At 39.4% G+C, this 24,167-nt stretch overlaps 1 protein-coding gene across 4 annotated transcripts in view; it reads right to left on the reverse strand.

Annotated features, from left to right (window-relative positions):
• BTBD7 (BTB domain containing 7) overlaps nucleotides 1–23,964 on the reverse strand; it is an 88,673-nt gene extending 64,709 nt beyond the window's left edge. For 2 of the 4 annotated variants that reach the window (XR_011533107.1, XM_070594485.1), the window contains exon 1: nucleotides 23,828–23,964. The gene's annotated coding sequence lies outside the window, so the exon portion shown is untranslated. Of the gene's footprint in view, nucleotides 1–23,359; nucleotides 23,498–23,827 lie in introns of those variants that run through there. The other 2 variants (XR_011533108.1, XM_008530642.2) reach the window with 2 other exon arrangements.
• Between the last annotated feature and the right edge of the window lie 203 nt (nucleotides 23,965–24,167).

The following is a 24,167-nucleotide window of genomic DNA, read 5'->3' on the forward strand; positions in this document are numbered from 1 at the left end:
GCTGGGAAAGTGATAAAAATGTGGAGACTAAAAACATGCTACTGAACAACCAATGGATCAGTGAAGAAATTAAAGGAGAAATAAAAAAAATATCTGGAGACAAATGAAAATGAAAACACCACATCAACTCATATGGGATGCAGCAAAAGCAGTCCTAAGAGGGAAATTCATAGCAATACAGACCGACCCTAACAAACAAGAAAAATCTCAAATAAGCAATTTTAAACTACCCCTTAACAGAAGTAGAAAAAGAAGAATAAACAAAGCCCAAAGTCAGCAGAAGGAAGGAAATAATAAAAATTAGAGCAGAAAGAAATGAAACTGAAACAAACAAACAAAACAGTGGAAAGGATCAATGAAACAAAGAGCTGTTTTTTTTGAGAAGATAAAATTGACAAACTCTTAACCAGACTCACTAAGGAAAAAAGAACGCTCAAAAAAAATAAAATTAGAAACAAAAGAGGAGAAATTACAATGGATATCACAAAAATACAAAGGATTATAAGAGAATACTATGAAAAACTATATGCCAACAAACTGGACAATCTAGAAGAAACAGATAAATTCTTAGACTCATACACTCCCAAAACTGAATCAAGAAGAAAGAGAGAATCTGAATAGATCAATCACAAGTAAAGAGATTGAAACAGTAATCAAAAACCTCCCAAAAAAGAAGAGTCCAGGACCAGATGGCTTCTCTGGAGAATTCTACCAAACATTCAAATAAGATTTAATACCCATCCTTCTCAAACTCTTCCAAAAAGATGAAGAAGACGGAATACTTCCTAACACATTTTATGAGGTCAACATCACCCTGATCCCAAATCCAGACAAGGACAACACAAAGAAGGAAAATTATAGGTCAATATTGCTGATGAACACAGATGCAAAAATCCTCAACAAAACATTAGTAAATCGAATACAGCAATACATTAAAAAGATCATACATCATGATTAAGTGGGATTTATACCAGGGACACAGGGAATGGTTCAACATCTGCAAATCAATGTGATACACCTCATTAACAAAATGAGGAATAAAAATCACATGATCATCTCAACAGATGCAGAGAAAGCACTTGACAAGATCCAACATCCAATTATGATAAAAACTCTCAATAAAATAGAAGGAAAGTACCTCAACATAAAAAGGCCATATATGATAGACTCACAGCCAACATCATACTCAGTGGGGGAAAACTGAAAGCCATCTCTCTCAGAACAGGAACAAGACAAGTGTGCCCACTCTCACCACTCTTATTCAACATAGTACTGGAGGTTTTGGTAAGAGCAATTAGGCAAGACAAAGGAATAAAAGGAATACAAACAGGCAATGAAGAAGTGAAACCATTGCTGTCTGCAGATGACATGATTTTACACATAGAAAACCCTAAAGAATCCACTGGAAAACTACTGGAAATTATCAACAACTACAGTAAAGTTGCAGTGTACAAAATCAACTTACAAAAATCAGTTGCATTTTTATACTCTAATAATGAATCAACAGAAAGAGAACTCAAGAATACAATATCTAGGAATAAATTTGACCAATAAATTTAGGAGGTGGAAGACCTATACAATGAAAACTGGAAGACTTTATTGAAAGAAACTGGTGAGGACATAAAGAAATGGAAAGATAATCCAGGCACAGGGATTGAAAGAATAAATACAGTTAAAATGTCCATACTACCAAAAGCAGTCTATAGATTCAAAGCAATCTCAATCAGAAATCCAACGACATTCTTCACAGAAATAGAACAAAGAATCCTAAAATTCATATGGGGCAACAAAAGACCCTAAATAGCTAAAGTAGTCTTGAGAAAAAATAACAAAGCTGGAGGCACCACAATCCCTGACATCAAAATGTACTACAAAGCTATAGTAATCCAAACAGCATGGTACTGGTACAAAAACAGACACACAGATCAATGGAACAGAACTGAAAGCCCAGAAATAAAACCATACATCTACGGACAGCAAATCTTCAACAAAGCAGCTAAGAACATACAATGGAGAAGGAAAGTTTCTTCAAGAAATCGTGCTGGGAAACCTGGACAGCCACATGCAAAAGAATGAAAGTAGAGCATTATCTTTCGCCATAGACAAAAATTAGCTCAAAATGGATCAAAGACTTGAAGGTAAAACCTGAAACCATAAAACTACTAGAAGAAAATATAGGCAGTACACTCTTTGACATCGGTCTTAGAAGGATCTTTTCAAATACCATTTCTACTTGAATAAGGGAAACACAAGAAAAAATAAACAAGCAGGACTTCATCAGACTAAGGAGCTTCCGGAAGGCAAAGGAAAGCAGGGACAAAACGAAAAGACAACCCACCAATCAGGAGAATGTTTGCAAATCACATATCCAACAAGTGGTTAATCTCCAAAATATATAAAGAACTCACACAACTCAACAACAACAAAAAACAAACCGATCAAAAAATGGGCAGAGGATATGAACAGACATTTTTCCAAAGAAGATATACTGATGGCCAATAGGCACATGAAAAGATGTTCAACATCACTAATCATCAGGGAAACGCAAATCAAAGCTACACTAAGATACCATCTTATACCCGTTACAAAGGCTATAATTACCAAGATAAAAAACAAATGTTGGAGAGATGTGGAGAAAAGGGAACCCTCATACACTGCTGGTGGGAATGCAAACTGGTGCAGCCACTATGGAAAACAGTATGGAGATTTCTCAAAAATTAAAAACAGAAATATCATACAATACAGCTATCCCACTACTGGGTATTTACCCAAAGAACTTGAAATCACCAATTCAAAGAGACTTATGGACCCCTATGTTCACTGCAGCATTATTCACAATAGCCAAGACGTGAAAGCAACCCAAGTACCCATTAAGTGATGAATGGATAAAGAAGATGTGAAATAGAGATACACACACACACACACACACACACACACACACACAAAGGAATACTACTCAGCCATAAAAAGACAAAATCGTCCCATTTGCAACAACATGGATGGACCTTGATGTTAAGTGAAATAAGCCAGATAGAGAGACAAACACCGTATGATTTCACTCATATGTGGAAGACTAACACATGGACAAAGAGAACAGATCAGTGGTTACCAGAGAGGAACGGGGTTTTGGGGTGGGCACAAGGTGTGAAGGGGCACATTTATATGGTGACTGACAAATAATAATGTATGACTGAAATTTCACAATGTTAAAAACTATTATGACATCAACAAAAAAAAAGTCTTCAGTCCTATACCAACCTTTCTCAAGACAACAGCCATGCCTTCCTTATGCTTCTCTATCTTCACCACACTGCTGTTTTTATTACTCAAGTCTTAAACTGCTGAAGTTTCCACTTTATCACTCAACAAAGATTAAGGGCCAGATCTTAAATTAATCTCTAGTGCTCAGTATTATTAGTGAACAATAAAAAGTTTCTGAATTGTGGATTATACTCCATAAATATCAAGCCCCCAGCATTCCAATACTGAAAACTTGACTATGCTTCTCTATTTTTGCTCCATCCTATTACTTGTTTTTTCCTCCTTTGCAGGAGATACGTTTGTAACTTCTGTAATGAGGAATAAAAAAATACACAAAAGTAGAGAGAACAGTAAAACAAGTCTCTGCCCATAAACAAGTTTCAACAATTACTAATTTGTGGCAATCTTCTATCACCACATTCCAATCCATTCTCTACCCAATCTCTCTCGATTATTCTGAAGCAAATCCCAGGCAGCATATTATTTCATCCGTGAATACTTCCTTATGCATTTCTAAAAGAAAGGATGTAAAAGAACAACTACGGTACCATTATCACACCTGAAATAACGAACAATAACTACTTAATATGAACTTCCCAGGCAGGGTTCACATTTCCCCAACTGGTTTATTTTTTCTTAGTTTGTTTGAATCAGGATCCAAATAAGGTCTACACATTATGACTAGATGACTGTGTCTCTTAAATCTACTTTAACAAGTTCTCCCCCATCCTTTTACCATCTTGCAATTTTTCTGTTGAAGAAATCAGGTTATCTGGTAATTTCCCATAGTCTGGATTTTGCCAAATGCATCACTATGGTGTACTTTAATATGTTCCTCTGACCCCTGTATTTACTGTAATTGATAGATCTAAGGACTTGATCAGATTCAGGATTATTTTTGCATTTTTAAAGTTTATTTTGTCAAGACCATTTCACAGGTAGTGATGTACTTCCAACAAAAGGTACGCAGTGTCTACTTTTCAGTCTGTGACATTAACAATTATCAGTGATCACCAACCAGAGCCATTAATTCATTAGGGATTGCAACATGGTGATATGCTATCATTCCTTCTTTATTCATTAGCTGGAATACTTCTGAAAGACAGACCCATCAGCTACTCAGTTCTCTGATACGGTTTGTACAGAAAGGCAAAATAAATGAATGATTCTTTACTTTTACCTACTAATTTTCAAAAACAATTAACTTCCCAGTATCCTCTAAAGATGCTCAGTGAGTTTTAAAAAAAAATTTAGTATTCAAGGATTTAAATGTATTTGACGGGTTTCAATCCTTTATAGTTATCCTTATTGAGCCTCAAAGTGTCCCCTATTTGCATAGTGGAAGCTTACTCAAACTGGCTCCTGAGACCTTATGACACAACCCTACTTGTCTCCGATAGCTTCTTTGCTTTCCAGGGTTACATATTATTCCAGGGGTATCCTGTATTTTTCTTGCCTTAGACCTAGAATCAGCCATCTCTTTAAAGAAGCCCTAATTTCTTTCACTGGGAAATGGTATTCAGAAGCCACAATCTGGGTGCTAGGGGTGCTCGTTGCCTGTTTTTAGTACAGAACTAGGCAATTTTATACACACATATCTATATATACATGTATATAGATACACACACAAATATATTACATTTTATACCGATGCTGCCAATCCAAATTCAGGTTTATAGGATTTTTACTTAATCTCATTGATCTTTCATCTGTTCCTCCCTTCTCACACGCCAAAACCCTATTTTCAATGCTGCCTATATAACTGTTCATCTACTTCATCCCACAATACACAACAGCCGAGAATTAAAATGTCAACACTACCATCAACAATATGATAAATGAGAATCATTTTACTTTTTCTGCAATTCTTTCTACCCTTAGGATACATCCAACTCAACATATCCTACAAATTACTGTATATGTAAGTCACTGGGAATAGTTTACTCTGTATGATTATATCACCAACTGGAAATACACTTCATAAGTTTTATTTCACTTTTGATTTTTAGGCACTGCATTTTTTTCCAGTTGTTTTATTGAGGTCATATTGGTTTATAACATTGTGTAATTTCAGGTGTACATTATTATATATCAGTTTCTGTACAGACTGCGTTGTGCTCACCACCAATAGTCTAACTTTTATCTGTCGCCATACAAATGTGCCCCTTTACCCCTTTCGCCCATGCCCCCACCCCCTTCCCCTCTAGCAACCATTGGCAAACCCCAGGCTGCCAAGCAGAGCGTGTGAACTTAACTACTACTCCACTGGGCCAGCCTTGTCTTTCGTGTTTTTTTTAAAGAAAGTAATATGGCATACGGAACATTTACTGTATACTAAGTAAATACCCCCAGTGAGATCTGGCATAGTACTTCATAATCAAACAATATTTTACAGTAAAATATATTAAATATTTAGACTAAGCCATGTTAGTTCAGGTCAGGTTTTGTTGCTAAGTGAATCTAGGTCATATCAGTGTTTGCCATCAAATGAGTCTCCCTAAACAACTGTTTTCAGAACTTTTGGAATTTCAAATTATAAGTAAGAGTGTGGACCTGTAGTTAGTAGCTTAAGATTATGTGTAAGAATAGTATTTCCCTACCACCAAAAAAAGTCAAGTCAGAAAACATATTTATTCATGTTAAATGAAGATAGCTTTTAAATTAGCATTTTTCTATAAAATTCCACTGTATTACTGCAAATAGAGATTACTTGTCAGAATTTTGCTTAGGAGAATCTTATTAAGCCATGTGGGCTTTTTCTAATATAACCTATAATAATTCAAAACAGCTGTCAGTCCTTGGCTGCTCACTTTTTTTCCTATTAAAATGCAATCTGAAAAAAATAGAAAAGTACATCACATCCCACTAAGCCATGCAACATTGTTTTAGGTGTAACCATTAGAATTTTAAAACTAGAAAAGGAGGCAAAGAATCCAGAGAGATGAAGAGGTGAGCTTGGTTCTTCAAACTCTGGTTACAATGCAGAGATACATAATTTAATTTGGGGGCAGAAGATATCTGAATTTTTTTTTTTTTTGAGGAAGATTAGCCCTGAGCTAACATCTGCTGCCAATCCTCCTCTTTATGCTGAGGAAGACTGGCCCTGAGCTAACATCCGCGCCCATCTTCCTCTACTTTATATGTGGGACGCCTACCACAGCACGGCGTGCCAAGCGGTGCCATGTTGGCACCTGGGATCCGAACTGGCGAAACCCTGGCCACCAAAGTGGAACGTGCACACTCAACCGCTGCACCACCAGGCCGGCCCCAATATCTGAATTTTGGATACTAAAATGAAACTATATATTCCTGGTGTTCTAAGAATACTAATACTAATGAAATACTTAAATAAAATATCTGCTTTATAAATGCATATTTAGCATGGTCTGAAATTTGTTATGTCTTAGCTGTTTAAATGATTTAAAAAAAGCTAACCTCTAGGGGCTGGCCCCGTGGCCGAGTGGTTAAGTTCGCGCACTCCGCTGCAGGCGGCCCAGTGTTCCGTTAGTTCGAATCCTGGGCGCGGACATGGCACTGCTCGTCAGACCACGCTGAGGCAGCGTCCCACATGCCACAACTAGAAGAACCCACAACGAAGAATACACAACTATGTACCGGGGGGCTTTGGGGAGAAAAAGGAAAAAATAAAATCTTTAAAAAAAAAAAAAATTTAACCTCTAAGGAGTCATGAACAACCTAGGAACAGTCACTAGGAAAATCTTGTAGCTCATCATTCTAAATAGGATAAGAAAACCCAAACTAGTGAAAGAATCATTAAAAGAGACACTCGAGGGGCCAGCCCCATGGTGCAATGGTTAAGTCCAGCACACTCTGCTTCAGTGGCCCAGGTTCACAGGTTTGGATCCCAGCTGTGGACCTACACCACTTGTTAAGCCATGCTATCGACGAAACCCACATACAAAGCAGAGGAAGACTGGCACAGGTGTTAGCTCAGGGCTAATCTTCCTCAAGCAAAAAAAAAGGAAGATTGGCAGCAGATCTGAGCTCAGAGTGAATCTTCCTCAAAAAAAAAAAAAAGAGACACTCAATTATTAGAAATAATTTTTAAATGTAGCTATTTTCTCATTTTATTATAGTTTTCAAGCTTAAGATTAAATACTATGCATTCAGATGTATATTAAAACGTAAAATTAATATATCAATATTTAAGTATGTTATCCAAGAATAGAAATGGCAAACATTTAGTGTAAACAGTCAACAAAAACAAAAAGTTATAGTGAACCATGTTACAAATGTTTTACCGCTAGACATCAAGCATACGAATTAGTTTGAATACAATACTTTAAGGGCTCTTTCCAAATTTGATTAGCTGCAGGACTCCAAATTATGAACTTTTTCTTCTCCATATCCACACTTTTCTTTTGCATGAAGAATACAAAACAGGGGCCAGCCCAGTGGCATAGTGGTTAAGTTTTCGTGCTCTGCTTCAGTGGCCCAGGGTTCACGGGTTTGGATCCTGAGTGTAGACCTACACACTGCTCAGCAAGCCATGCTGTGGTGCTGTCCCACATACAAAATAGAGGAAGATGGGCACAGAGGATAGCTCAGTGACAATCTTCCTCAAGCAAAAAGAGGAAGATTGGCAACAGATGTGAACTGAGGGCCAATCTTCCTTACCAAAAAGAAAAAAAAAAGAATACAGACCATTATTTGGTGACAGTACACATGCACTGCTGTCAAACAACATACATCCCATGCCCCAATAGTTTTCCTATTTTACAAAATTAAAACATTTACTTTATTAAAAACTCAGAGAAAAGTAATTTTTTAGCATAACAGTCTGTTTCTTCCTCTCCCTAGAAATGTTTGACTTCTATTACCAGAGAACTTGAAAAGTTGGGATTTACACTGTTGAGTCTCAAAAGAATTTTAAAGATTGTACAACAGATCATAATATACAAAGAGTAAGGTATTTGCTAAATCTTCTCTTCTCTACCCACCCTAGAATCTTTATTTTCCCCATTCACTTATGAGAATAACATGTTTGTTGTTTAAATTAAAAAAACCCAAACAGCAGAGTATAAAGAAAGGCAATTCCCTAAAATCTGCCTCCCTTCCTGCAAAGATAACTAGTAACAATTTGATTTCTACTTTTTTAGCATTTTTGACATAAATTAAGTTTAAACAGTTTTAAGTAGGAATATTTTATAAACAGTTCTATACATTATCATAATATACCAGGGATATAGAAACATAGCGACATAGAAAATTTTACTCTCTCTTTTAAAAATCCCTAAATAGAACTGTATTGTGTAGATATACCATAATTTATTTTACCAAATCCATACTGAGGATCATTTCCAATTTTCAATATTATAAACAGTCCTGCAATCTTTTTACACTGACCACTCTAAATTATGCTATTAGAATAAATATCAAGAAGTAGGATTACTGGATTAAAGGGTATCCATATTTCTAATTTGCAGATGTACTGTCAGAAAAGTTGCAATTCGTACTCCTAGTAACTCCGCACGAGAATGGCGAAAACTCTGGTCATTATTAGTCTTTGCCAATCTGATAGATAAAAGATGATACCACTATTTTAATCTTTGTTTTTTAATTATAAGTGAATCTGAATCTCAATATATTTATTGGCCTCTACTATGTTTCTTTATATTCTTTGCTCATTTTTCTATTTGGCAGTTCTTTTTATTAATTTTTGGCACTTTATATTAATGTTAAAATATCTAGGGAGAATATTCACATTAGCCTTTTAAAACTATGATGGCTCTTGTCATAAATGGTTAAATTCTTTCCTCTTGTAACTTCTGGGTTCCATGTTCTTGCTGTAAACTTTTATATCAGAAAAAAATTTATATATATATAAATATGTAAGTGGTTAGAATAACTATGAAAAAGCTTTTTTAATTTGTGCTGTAATCTCCAAATTAGACTATGTAGGCAAACACACTCTTCAACCAGATCAGAAAGTTGACATTAGGTGGTTACAGAGTTTACAGCACAGCTATTATTAAGTAATTCAATGTGCTAATTTAAAAAATTTTACTAAATCCTAAATATGAAGACAACTCAATTATCTGGTGTTGCTTAGAAACGAGATGCATGTTTTCCAGATAACTGGAGGATGCTTTCAGGGAGAAGAAATTCAATTAGTCCCCTCTATCCAAATGTCTTTTACTGAAGATACTCTGGGTATCCAGGGTCAAAATGGTAGGCATCTCTCCCTCATCCCTCTCCTCTAGATCAACTGGCTCACCAATCCCACTGCAAACTTAGACCAAGCCACTATTTATTAACTCTTTCCTGAACTGTCACAAAATCAAACTTGTTCTCTGCTTTCAGTCGAATTCACCTAGCATATCATCATCGAATTAATCTTCCTAACAGGTTCAATCAAGAATACAGAATAAGTACAAACTCCTAGCCACAAATCCTATCTCCTGTTCATACTCTGCAGGTATTTTACACATTAAATTATATCAGTATTTCCAAAAATGTATTTTACAAAACACTCGTCTTGCAAAATATACTGAAATGAGCCTTAAAAAAGAAAAAAACCATCCTGGTTAATTTGGGAAACACTACGTATTATATAGCCCAGTTTTGTAGACTTCTTCACTAAACAAGTATTTGAGTACCAACTATGTGACCTATGCTAAGTGCTGGGTGTTATAATTGTGAACAAAACAGTCTTAGTGCTCACTGCTTACAGTCAAGTGAGAGAAACGGACACTTAAACAAAAATAAAATTATACACTGGGATAAATGCCATGAAAAGCATGGGCTGCTATGAGAAAGAATGAGTAATTTGATTTATTGACATTAATATGCCCACAAGACATAAAGAACACACAGCATACAGAAGAGAGATCTTGACTTAAACACATTCATAAATATAAATAATACATCAACAATGTTTGACATTATGTATTAACAGAGGTGGCAGTTATGTGATGTTGGGGAGTTATGGCAGAGTAAACAGTTTAGCAAATTCTAGGAACAGCAAGAAAGTCAAGGTGGTCGATGCAGAGTAAGTGGGGTAAGGAGGATTAATGGGAGACAAGGCAGGACAGGTAGGTAGAAGCCAGGTCATACACCTCACTGAAAAAGGCTCAGAGTCCTGCAGTTAAAGCACCCGTTTAACTCTGATTAATTCAGCCTCTCCTAACTTGACTAATCATGGAAATCTTTCTAAGAAAAACCAATAACAGGCCATGTATTGTGTTCCACGGAACACATTTTCAATCATATGGTAGGAGTCAAAGTATGAAGTGAAGAAGGTTTGCACGGGGCTGGTGTTGACACATTTTGAGAGAAAATAACACAATGTGAAACCAATTATTTATTTAAATTTTGAATTAAAAAATCAAAAGATATTAACCAGAAAAAAGTTAACACAGCATGCCTGGGACTGCTATCCTTAGAAAGGTCTCTAAGAACTTGGATTTTGGGTGTTCCCAGTGTTCCTTAACTTATGATAAGAATGGTTCACCGTGCCTCAACTGTGCAAACAATATGGTTTATGCTGAATTTCTCCTTTCCTTCTGGGAGCCTGGAATTTTGGTACATGCTAGGTAGTGGGTAGGTAGCCCCCCAGTAAAAACCCTGGGCACTGAGTCTCTAACGAGCTTCCCTAGTAGACAACATTTCACACATGTTGTCACAAGTCAATGCTGGAGGAATTAAGTGTGTCCTGTGTGACTCCACTAGAAGACTCTTGGAAGCTTGTGCCTGGTTTCCTTTGGACTTTACGTCATGAGCCTTTCTTCTTTGCTGATGCTTTTTTGTATCCTGTGCTGTAATAATGATAGCCATGAGTATGACTATATGCTGAGCCCTGTGAGTCCTCCTAGTGAAGCTGGGATGGTCTTAGGGATCCCAATGCAGGTACAAAATGGGATATCGTGAAATGTTTCCCTCTATCTCTGTCTTCCAGCCTCCCAAAATGAAACGGTATTATTTTGGAATAAATAGTTAGTACTCAGGTATAAAGCTATTTTAAAAAAATCTTCAAAGAAACTGCCATAAAAATCAGAATAGTGGCTACGTGTAACCGAGGAGGAAGGTGGTTGTGATCGGAAAGAAGCACGAGGGGAGCTTTTAGAATGCTTACACTGTTCTATTTCATGACCAGGGTGGTGTCAGCTTTAAAATAATTTGCCAAAAAATTAAGTTAAGCTTAAATTTGTTTAATGTACTTCTTTGTACATATGTTATTTCACAATAAAAAAATGTTTTGGGGGCTGGCCCTGTGGCCGAGTGGTTAAGTTTGCATGCTCCACTTTGGCAGCCCGGGGTTTCACTGGTTCAAATCCTGGGCACAGACATGGCACCACTCATCGGGCCACGCTGAGCTGGCATGCCACATGCCATAACTGGAAGGACCCACAATTAAAAATACACAACTATGTACCGGGCGGGAGAAAAACGAAAAATAAAATTAAAAAAAAATTTTTGTTGTAGCCAGCTAGTACAGATTTGAAAGTTGTTGGCTGAGGCCTTGAAACTAAATTCATTTCCTAAAGAAAAGGATATAGAAGAATGAACGGAAGGCTAAGTACTGAGCCACAGGAAATGCTGATGACTTGGGAGCTGGAAGAGAACTGAGTAATGGCAAGCATGGAAAACACTAATTAGGCTGGGTAGTGACCAGAATAGGCTGCATGTGAGATGTGGCATCTGAATGAAGTTTAATTCACACTGAGAAGTCATCCTTTCCTCTGTGCTATCAGAAAGCTTTGGATACACCTCAATTTCAATACTTAGCATTCTGTGAGGGTGATTAAGATTTCCATGTCCTCAAAGAGACTAATTTCCTAGAGTACTGGGACTGTGTCCTTTTTCACTATGTATTCCAAGTACCTTGAAGAGTGCCTACCTCATAATGGGCCCTTAATAAATAAAGTGCTTAGAAATGGAGAATAAAATCAGGAAAGGCCCATATCACAGAAGCCATGAAAGGAGAGAATGTAAAGAATTCTATGATCCATTTTAAATATTCTTCGTTGTTCCTCTTTTTCTCCTACCTTAAGTAACCCCTCAGGTTATCACTGTTTTTACTAAATTCTTTCCACCCTACTGCTACCTTCTCATCATTCCTTCAACAACTGTCTGAATACCAGCTATGTGCAAGGAACGTAGCCAGATACTGTTAGGGACACAAAAATGAGTTGTCTAGTGCAGGAGGTGTTGTGGTAAATAAATAACACAAAGCTGCAAGTGGATACAGAGAGAGAAAGAATATGAACATGGCATGGAAGTTGGAGGAGGGTGATTAGGAAAGGCTTTCATGCAAAGATGACATCTGCTCTGGTCCTTGAAGGATGTTAGAATTTAAACATAAGAAATGTAGGTAAGAGCATTTCAACAGAGAGAACAGCTTAAGAATTAACAGGCATGTGAGAGACAACATATAAAGAAACGAGGCAAGAAAGGCAGGACTTAAATAAGAGAAAGTAAGAAAAATGCAAAGATTATGCCACTGTCCAATTAGGTAGAGCTGATACAAGAGACCAAAATGGAGCAGCCAGAGAGGTAGAGGAAAATCAGAAGAATGTAGTCTCACAGAATTCAAGAGAGGAAACTAAGCCGATAGAGAAAATTTGGAGAGAGCACATGTTTTATAACTCTTTTAAAAACTCTTTTTAAAGTTTTACTTTTATAACTCTTTTTTTAAAAAAAGGCTGCAAAAAGGTGCCAGGAAGCAAAGCAGTAGTAGAGAGGGATCTGGAAGTCTAGAAAGGTGTGTGAATGAAAGAGGAGGAGATATTACAGTGTAGGGGAGGAAGACATTTCCTCTTCCCAAATGTGGGTTGGTCTGGCCGGAGAACGAATTAAATTCACATGAGACAGAACAGCAAGAGAAAATTAAACAAAGCTTTATGAGGAACCATGGCCCAGGGGCTTTCTTCCCGAAGTAAGAAAGAGCACCGAAGAAGTGGGGTGCACATAGTGGTTATATACCCCCAAACAGGGTGTTTCACATGTGATTGAAATGCCCCTCCCACAATAGTCACAAGATTGCCCTGTCGGCACAGCCCTTGATGGACACAGCAGGTAGCGGTCTGCTGTCTCAGAGGGCGTAGCAGGAGGCAAGTCGATTGTCTGGAGCTGGGCGGTCACAGGTGGGCACAGCAATCAGCTCCTAACCTAAAGAAAGATGCTTAATCCTTAAAGAAACGCCAAAGTTGGGAGGGGGAGGGAAGTCAGTTAGAGGAGGTTACCAGAGAAGCACAATAAAATGCAGATTTAAGTCCTTGCCTTTGGTATTGATTAAGAGTTTTTAGAGAGAAGGTCATCTCCTTTCTTCTTTCTGGTACAGGGAGGGAGGCACCTTTTACAGATAGAGATTTACCTTACAAATGTAAATGTGACCTAACAAAGGGCAAGTTCCATTCCTCAGAGCCTCCTTCCCTGTCCCAGTTTATCAAAAGCAATCAGCCTCAAATAATCCTGATGCCAAAGAAACATATCTTGGGGTGGCCAATTTCAGGTCCCCACAACAGCAAATGAGTAAGAGGACAGAAATGATGTAGTAACGCTGTTGTTTTCAACTGGGGTGATTCTGGCCCCTTGGGGACATCTCGCAACCCATGGAGACATTTTTGGTTGCCATAACCAGGAATAGGGGAGGGTACTATTGGCATTTCATGGGTAGAGGTTGGGGATGTGGCTAAACATTTTACAGGGCACAGGATAGTCCCTCACAACTAAGAATTATCTGGCTCAAAATGTCAATAGTGCCAAGGTTGGGAAACCCTGTATGCAGAGTATAAGGGATACAAAAGAGAGAAAGATTAACCAAAGAAACGGTCTTTGGTAAAGTGAGAACATTTATGGAGGAGGAAGACTTCTCTGGTTCTCTATCTAGCGACCCTGATTAGAGCATGATGCTGGAAGAAGCTTCAAGGTGTCACTTATTTGAAAAGTCTATTGAAATATAATGGCATTCCAACTTCTCCCATAAACACGAAGACAATGTGCATGCCTTAAATCATTAGCTACCCTGTGGCTATTAGATAGACATAAAGGACCTATCTTTTGGGATACAGTCAAGGTCTAAAATTCTTTTAGAATTTTTTTAAAACTTTTTTTTTTTTTTAATTCCCTATACCCAGAGAATTCACATCCATTAAAAAGTTAATAGACGCAGATGGACCTTGAGGGAATTATGTTAAGTGAAATAAGCCAGATAGAGAAGGACCATCTCTGTATAACTCCTCTCGTGAGGAATTTAAAAATGCAGACAAAGAGAACAGATTAGTGGCTACCAGGGGAAAGGTGGGGTGGGGGGTGGGGGGTGGGCACAAAGGGTGAAGGGGGTACACCTACAACACGAGTGATAGACAATAATGTACAACTGAAATTTCACAAGATTGTAACCTATCGTTAACTCAATAAAAAATAAAAGTTAATAGATATAAATGATCTGAGTCCATATACTAGCGTAATTTTATTTTATAAAATTTCCTATTGTGCCATTTAGAAACTAGTTACAAATGATCTATAGTTTAACAGTTCATAGGGATACCATGTGATAAGTCTACAAAGCACCACTTTTTTAAGTTGCAAAGTGAAACTGATATAAAAGGCTAAAAAGAGTTAACAGTGGTTATATGTATCACGTAAGAAGCACTGAGAGGGACTTAATCAAAACACTCTGCTCTCAAATAAGAGAATTTTCATTCATGCAAACATTTTCTGAGCACCTACTATGTGCACACACACATAGGGATATAACAATGAACAAGACAGACAAAACTTTGGCTTTTAAGGTACTTAGGGGCAAACAGGGAAAGAGGCAATTACTATGTGGAAACAGCATAGATTTGTGGAGATGAAGAACTCTGGAGCCAAACTGCCTGGGTCTGGGTCTAGCTCTGCCATTTATAAACTGTGTGATCTTGGGCAAATTTTTTATCTTCTCTGTGTCTGATAATAATAAAAATGTCTACGGGCCAGCCCATGGCCTAGTGGTTAAGTTTGGTGCACGTCACTTCGGTTCCTGGGTGTGGATCTACATCACTTGTCAGCAGCCATGCTGTGGTGGTGATCCACATACAAAATACAGGAAGAGTGGCACAGATTTTAGCTCAGGGTGAATCTTCCTCAGCAAAAATAATAATAATAATAATAATAATAATAAAAGTGCCTACCTTATGGGGCGGTTGTTGAGAGAGTGATATCTGACAGAAGATGTAAGACTGACAACAAAAGGTGTAAACTTTTCCTTTTCCTGGTGAAGGTAATGGGGAGAGGGGTTGGGACGCCAAAATAATGCTCCAAAGAGCAGAGGGAACTGACTATGTGAAGGCCCAAGGAGAGAACAAAACCTGGTTCACTGAGGAAATAAAAGTAACTCTGTACGTAGAGCACAGTGGGAACAGGTTGTGGCAGTGGTAAGATATGAGCCCAGGCTGGATAACAAAAGCCATGTGATCCATGATAAGGAGTTTGAACTTTATTCTAAAGAGTTGTTTACTGCTGTTTAATTAAAAAAAAAAAAAAAAGAAATATATGTGTGCGTGTGTGTATATATATCTATATCTATATACATATACACACACACACTAATGCTTCAATTAAGTGACAGACCTTTTCTTATTCAAGAATTAAAAAGCCCACAAGAGAGAAAGAATGCATACATACAGAAGAGAGATCTTGGCTTAAATACTCAAAAGTTGAAATCCAAATGGCATTAAACGCATTCACTTAATTTTGAAAAGTTCACGGAGAAAAAAGAAACGTCTGAGCACCTACGTTCTGTGATGAGGATTTTTAGGCTGCTTAATTTTAAAATGGCTTATGATGAGGATTTTTAGGCTGGTTAGTTTTAAAACTACAGATGAGATTCAGGCTCCAAGGAATGGAATTTGTTTGCCCCTTTGTTGGGAAACATTTACATTTCTAAGGGAAACCTCTATCTGTGAAGATGCCTCCCTCTCTGTGCCAGGAAGGGGGGGGATGGTCTTATCTCTAGAGGCTCTTGGTCAATGCCAGAGGCAAGAACTTAAGTTGGTTGCTGTCTGGCAATCTCATGTAACTGGTTTAGGGTGGTGGTGTCTAACCTTTCTAACCTTTACTTAATCCGATTTGATTCTTGTCTAAAAGTCATGGGATCACCCAATGACCAGACCCCACCCGCACTGATACCATTTTAACTTTTTTTTTCATGTTCTTTCCTTTGTCTTGTAAAGAGATGAATCATATACCTATGCCTTATAAAATTAGCCCTAACCCTCAACTCGGGGCAGCAGCAGGAGCTCTGACTGCCCGTGGGTCCTGTCCCCACGCACCAGCTCTGCCTGCCCATGGGTCCTGTCCCCATGCCAGCGGGGGCAGCAGCAGCAGCTCTGCCTGCCCATGGGCTCTGTCCCCATGCCAGCGGGGGCAGCAGAAGCGGCAGCAGCAGGAGCTCTGACTGCCCGTGGGTCCTGTCCCCACGCACCAGCTCTGCCTGCCCATGGGTCCTGTCCCCATGCCAGCGGGGGCAGCAGCAGCAGCTCTGCCTGCCCATGGGCTCTGTCCCCATGCCAGCGGGGGCAGCAGAAGCGGCGGCAGCAGAAGCTCTGACTGCCCATGGGTCCTGTCCCCATGCTATTCCACACTATTTTCTAAATAAAAGAGCACTACCGCCAGATCTTGAGAGTCTAAGAAATCTTTCTTTCGACTCCTCGGCTCACCGATCCCGCATCATTCTGGACACCATATTGTGTTTTCACATAGATTATCTTAATTAATCAAAGAAGATCCCTGAGTAGGGTGACACTACTCATTTTACAGATGTGGAATAAGGTACAGAGAGGTTACTTGGTCCAAAGCACAAAGGTAACAAACTAGATATCAAAACAAGAAGACTGTTCATCATAACCAAATGTGACAAATTTGTCTTTTCATAATCATCCCGATACGTGATATTACAATTTCTAATGTATATTCTATTCCTTGTTTTAAAAATAACTACAAATCACTATGCTGAAGTTTAATTTATTTGACTGAAGCCAACAAATGGTGAAGTATACAGAGTTGGGAATTTTAACTCTTGTTCCCCATTCTTCCTCCTTTGTCAGTCTTTATTGTGGAAGCATGTGACAGAACTATGACTTCCTAATTAAGGCTATTAAGAGATTTCTCTGTCATAAGCTATTACTAACATTCACTATAAACTCATTTAGTTCTGCCACAAAGCTTTTTTGCTTACCAGAAAATTCTCATGTCTAGTCTCAAGCAAGCAAGAGATATTTTGGGAAAGTCTGAAGACAAGATTATTAGGTCTTATGAAGCATATTAATCTCAGATTAATAAAAGCATAAATCTCAGATAAAACAGATCTAATTTCAAAATATAGGAAAAAAGATAAATATTATACTTGAAATTAACTCTGGCATTCAAGTCTCCCCCTAAAGAAGGAAGGAAATTGCGCAGTAACAATACAATCCATTATTGCTCCTTCCAGGAATCTTGCTTTAGTAGGTAAGATTTTTTATAAAATTTAAGGGACTGTGGCCAGAGGAGACTGTCAAACTTTTAATCTAAATGAACATTTTTAGAAAATAATAAAGGGCAAGCAAACAACACTCTGCATGTCTGGTATAATGGATTTTTCCGTTTCACTTTAGTTTAAAGACAGTAACATCTCATGTTTATTTAAAAATTGTTTACAAAGCACTTTTTCATGTTAGTTTCATCCTAACAACTCAATTACACAGTATCTATAATGTACCAGACACTGTGCTACATCCTGTAGGCTTTGGCTCAAAGTACAGAGTTATGAAGAGGAGTCAGACACACAAGCAAGTTATTATACAGTGCAGAAAGTCTGGAAGAGAGGTCCAAAGTACTAAGACAGAAAGTTTATGACTACTGGTAAAGGTAACGTTTAAACTGGGTCTTAAAGAATAAAGACAACTATATCAATCAGGAGATTTTTGATGGCAAATAACTCCAAAGAATTGGCTTAAGCAATAAGGAATTTATCTACACGAGGAGAAATCCCGTGGTAGCGAAAGCCCCGGGCCCAGTGTCTAAAATGATGTTATCATAGACCTAGGTTCATTCTCTCTCTGCTCTGCTGCCCTTAGGGCATGCTTTATCATCCCTGTGGTCACAAGACAGCTGCCAGTGGCCACTGGGGCACATGTTCTCTTGTTCATATACAATAGGGGAAAAATTCTCTCCCACAGAAACAGAATGACTCCTTCCCTTCAAACTGACTAGGACAAATAATAGTTTATAGGGAAATGCCTTAAGCTGATTGACTTGGAGTAATCAAAATTTCCCCCTAGAGTGGGAGATGAATCATCTTCTCAGAGTTTCCTGGATGACAAAGAATAAGGAGAATTCTAAGGATAAATAAGGATAAACACATGAAAAATAAAGCACAAGGAACAAGAAACAGCTTGGTATGGCTGGAGTGATGGGAAATCTAAAGTTGGACACATTCTACAAACTCTTATGAGTTTGGACTTTATCCTATAGACAATGGGAAGTTAACACAGGTTTTTTAAAATAGGGAAGTAACATGTTCCAACTGGATTTTTTAGAAACATAAGTGTGGTAGCAATATGGAGAACAGCCAGAGAAGGAGAGGGTGAGAACAAATGGCAGAGACTTGGAGGGTAGGCTGTTCAATAAGTAGTCCAAGCTAGTAAGGAAGTGGTAACGGGGAGGGAAAGGATGGAATAAAAAACACTTACAAGGTGGCAAAGCTGCCATGTAACACATTGCTGTACGTGTGTTTGTGTGTGTATACATATATCTATCTATATATATATATATTTCTTTTTTACAGATGAGGAAAATTAAGCCTCAGACAGGCTAAATGGTTTACTTAAGAACACAAAACTATAAAAAGTAGTCAGAATCTGAATGGAGGTTTGATTCCTAGTCTAATGTTCTATTACATCAAAACTATATCTAACTATATCTAAAAACTCCAACAATGCTCAAAAAAGGGGACTCTTTCGAATCCTGTGATTTAAAAGATGTTCTGTGCATTGAATTAAAGTGATTCCTATTTATTCCAATCTTAACATAATGTACACTATCTTAGCACCCATAACTGCTTTTCTCTTAAAACATACCTGCTAAAACACTCAACAAACCAGAAATATAAGGAAATTATATCAATGTAATAAAGGTCGTTTATGAAAAACCCACAGCTAACATCATACTCAATGGTCAAAAACTGAAAGCTTTTCCTCTAAGATAAGGAACAAGACAACGATGTACATTTTCACCACTTCTCAATATAGTACTGGAAGTCCTATCCAGAGCAATTAAGCAAGAAAAAAAAATAAAAGGCATTCAAATTGAAAAAGAAAAAGTAAAACTATCTTTGTTTGAAGACAACATTATCCTATAGGTAGAAAACTCTAAAGATTCCTCATACAAAAAAAAAAAAAAAAAACCCTGTTAGAACGAATAAATGAATTCAGTAAAGTTGCAGGATATAAAATCAACACACAAAAATGAATGTGTTCTATACACTAACAATGAACAATCCAAAAAGGAGATTAAGAAATGAATCTCATTTACAATAGTATCAGAAAGAATAAAACACTTAGGAATAAACTTAACCAAGGAGATGAAAGACTTTTACACTGAAAACTACAAAACATTGTGGGAAGAAATTAGAGACACAAATAAATGGAAAGACATCAGTGTTCACAGACTAGAAGACTGAACATTAACACGTCAACACTCTTCCAAACAAGCTATAGATTGAATGCAATTGCTTTCAAAAAAATCCCAATGACGTTTTTTGCAGAAATAGAAAAATCCATCCTAAAATTCACATGGAATCTCAAAGGACCCCAAATAGCCAAAACAATCTTGAAAAAGAACAATGTTGGAGGTCTCATACTTCCTGATTTCAAAACTTACTATAAAGCTACAGTAATCAAAACAGTGCGGTACTGGCGTAAAGAGAGATTTACAGACCAATGGAAGAGACAGGATAGGGTTCAGAAATAAACTCTCACATACATGATCAAGTGATTTTCGATAAGGATGGCGAGACCACTCAATGGAAAGAAGACAGTCTTTTCAACAAATGATGCTGGGAAAAGTGGATATCCACATGCAAAGACCTAAGTGTAAGAGTTTTTTAAGAGGAAAAACTCTTAGAAGAGTTGTACAGGGAGAAAGCTTCACGACGTTGGATCTGGCAATGATTTCTTCGATATAACACCAAAACCATAAGCAACAAAAGAAAAACTAGTTAAGCTGGACTTCATCAAAATGAAAAACTTTTGTGCATCAAAGGACATTCAAGAGAGTGAAAAGGCAATGTAGGGAATGGCAGAAAATATTCGCAAATCATATATCTGATAAGAGACTGATATCCAGAACATATAAAGAACTCCCACAATTCAACAACAAAAAAAAACAACTTGATTAAAAAATGTGCAAAGAACTTAGATATTTCTCCACAGAAGATACACAAAAGGCTGATAAGCAACAGAAGAGACAGGAACATCACTAATCATTAGAGAAATGCAAATCAAAACCACAATAAGATTCCACTTCACACCCATTAGGATGGCTATTATCAAGATAACAGAAATTAACAAGTGTTGGCAAGGATGTGGAGAGTGGAATATCATGTACTGCTCGTGGGAATGTAAAATTTTCTGGATATATACCCAAAAGAAATGAAAGCACAGACCCAAATAGATATTTGTAAACCCATGTTCATAGCACATTCTTCACAATAGCTGAAAGGTAGAAGTAAACCAAGTATGCACTGACAGATAAATGGATGAACAAAACGTAGTATAAACATATAACGGAATATTATCCAGCCTTAGAAATGAAGGAAATTCTGACAAATGCTCAAACATGGATGAACTTTACGGACATTATGCTAAATGAAATAAATTAGTCACAAAAGGACAAATATTGCTTGATTCCACTTACATGAGGTACCTAGACTAGGCAAATTCATAGAGACAGAAAGTAGAATGGTGGTTGCCAGGGGCTGGGGGTAAAGAAAAATGGAGAGTTAGTGTTTAATAGGTACAGAGTTTAAGTTGGGAATGAAAAGAATTCTAGAGATGGATGCTGAGGATGGCTGCACAACAACGTGAATGTACCGAACGCCACAGAACTGCATGCTTAAAACTGGTTCAAATGGCAAATTTTATGTTATATATACTTTACCACAATAAAAACAAAACCAAAAATAACATCTGCTATACATCCTTCTGACTGACTCCATCCTAGTCTAGGATCTCATATCTTCATACCCAGGTAACCGCAACAGCTACTGCCGTCCCTGGTTCATTCCATTCTCCCCGCATTCTAACTCAACCTGCAGATCGGTGACGGCTTCATCTTGCTGGTTTATCACATTAATGTCTGGCCTCCAGACTCGCAAAGGCTCCCCATATCTTGCACAAGAGGATAAAAATCCAAATCTCCTCAATCCAGAACTCAAGCTCTTCTTGAGAAAGATATCCTTCCAACTGTCTGATGTTTTCCTTTTAGTCTCCCGAAGAAATTCAGCTGTGGGCTCACCCTACTTTCCCTCTATGCCCCTCCCCTAAAGCTAATCTCCACATTATACTCTTGCTTTTACCTCACAAAGTAACTGCTCCAATCTCTCTGTAAATCGAAACCCTCACAGGTGAGCTCAAATCCCAAGTGCTCCAGGAAGTTCTTTCGACTCCTGAGGCCTCACTCATCTCCATATATCATCACACCTACAGCATTCTTTGTACTGGTAGAACCTTCCAGATTGTCTCCTAGACTCAAAGGGGTACATCTTATCTTTCCTGAGGGCAAGGTCTATATATTACACTTCCTTCTTTTCTCCTGTAGCACCTAGTATAATGCAAAACACAAAGCAGATGTTCAATAATCACCCGTGTAATTGAACACAAGGTACAACTTCGGTGTGTGAGTTTCACTGACTAGAATATGCAATCAGAACCATCTGACAGTATTGTTTTTCTAAAGGTTAACCTGTGACACACAACATAGAAAACCACTGTGACTCAAGAAGATACATGGAAACCAGGTGGTATAACCTGGCAATCACAACACAGGTGTTTTAAATCCTAAAATTAGAGTCTGATTCAAAGAACTCATTTAAACGCTGGTGTTGGGGCACAGAACAATATAGTAGTTGACCTGCGGGTTTTACTGAATGCATGCAAGAATGAGCCATGCTATAATTGGGCGAAAATGTAGTCACAGGCCTATGAAAATTCTAAATGAAGTGTCAGTTTTTATTAAATTAGGGGGAAAGAAAACGTTGTCAGTAACTTGAGTGAACTGACAGTAGCTGTCAGAATCCCAATGAGGCTTGCTCTCCCATTTCTGCTTTCAACCTTACTGCAAAAGACCTAGGGATGGGGATGGGTATTGGTGAAGAATGCAATCAGTGAAGCATAAGAGGCTCAGGAGTGTAGTGAAAAGAGCTCTCTAAATGGGACGTACAGGCCTAGATCGTAGTTTGGGTCCAAGCACGGGCCAGCTGTAGGACCCATAGTAAATCGCTCATCTCCCTGGGCCTAGTTACCCGGCTCTAAAACAAGTCACACCAGATCTCTAAAGGTTTTTCTGACCCCAGAATTCCAGGACAAGTGTAATCACAGCTGCCATTAACACCTACGACTCTTGCAATTTTAAATCTTTCTTCCACATTTCCGGAAGAAAGTAATTTATTTCAGCAGCCTAAAAGAAATGGATGCTCTTCAGAGACAAAAGATTCTGCTAGTTGAAAAAACTAAGTAATCCTGTAAAAATGCCTCTTTCCACCTTACGATAAGATGTTTTAGCAAAGGGAACAGTTCTCTGGTAAAGACAACCCAGACTGCTTCTGCAGACGAGGCCTAACCCAGAGTACTTATTATCTGTGCTGGTATGTGAAGAGGTGCTATTGTAGTTCAAAGCAGAAGCAACACCCCCAGAGCTTCTCCAAAAACACGGTGAGAAAGTCATCCTCGGGGTAAGGCTAGTAAACAGCTCTGCAGACGAAAAGGCTCTGAAACATGCACGTTTTCTGCCATTCGAGTACCCCAAGCACAAACTCCCTTATCGAACGCTCGGTATTGTCTCCCCTCCGACCTGTCAAACGCAATTCCAGTTCGACCCCGTAACGGTAACTTACGCGGACAATCGAACTTCTCCCCTCGAGCCGCCGTCCCCAGGCCTGTCCCTCCCCGCTTCCGGCCGGCCGCTCTCACGCCCACCCCGGGGCGGTCGCAGCCCCGCAGCCGGGTAAACACGCGCCCGACTCTCGAGAGCGCTTTCCCGGCGTCCTGGGAGCGCCGGGTCCCGCCCCTCGGAGCCCGGAGCCGGCCGGGCCGCCCTCCCCGCCCCGAGCGCCACACCTCGCGTCCCGGCCCCCGGGACGGCGGCACCCAGCCCAGCCCAGCCTGCCCCTGGAGCGCACCGGGACCGGCCGGTCCCCCGCCGCCGCCTCAGCCCCCGACGGGCGACCGCCCCTTCCCCGCCGGCGGCCCGGCCCCAGCCCGGCGCCCCCCGCCCCGGCACAGCCCGTTCCTCACCGGGACGCCCCGCGCCGCGCCGGGCACAGCCTCGGCTCCCAGCCTCGGAGACACCGAGGGACACTCACCCCGGAGGCTCCTCCCGCCGCTGCTGCTGCTGCCGCCGCGGGGGCCGCGGCCGTCGCCCCTGCCGCCGCCACCAGCACCGCCGTCCGCGCCGGCGCCAGCACCCCCGGCCATCCTCCTCCTGCCGCCGCCGCCGCCCTCTCCGCTCCTGTCAGTGGCTCAGGCTCCGGGGCTGCTCCAGGTTCCCCACGCCGCCATCTTGACTCCTAGCGGGAGCAGGAGGGGCTCGGCTCGGCGCGGCCCTGGGGCGCCTGCGCGGCGCTGCGGCGCCGGCCCGAGGCCCCGCCCGTCCCCGCCGTCGCCGCGCCCGGGGTCATGTGGGCCGCCAGCGGCGCGCGCGCC

This window comes from Equus przewalskii, chromosome 25 (genome assembly GCF_037783145.1).
Source record: "Equus przewalskii isolate Varuska chromosome 25, EquPr2, whole genome shotgun sequence".
NCBI lineage: Eukaryota > Metazoa > Chordata > Mammalia > Perissodactyla > Equidae > Equus > Equus przewalskii.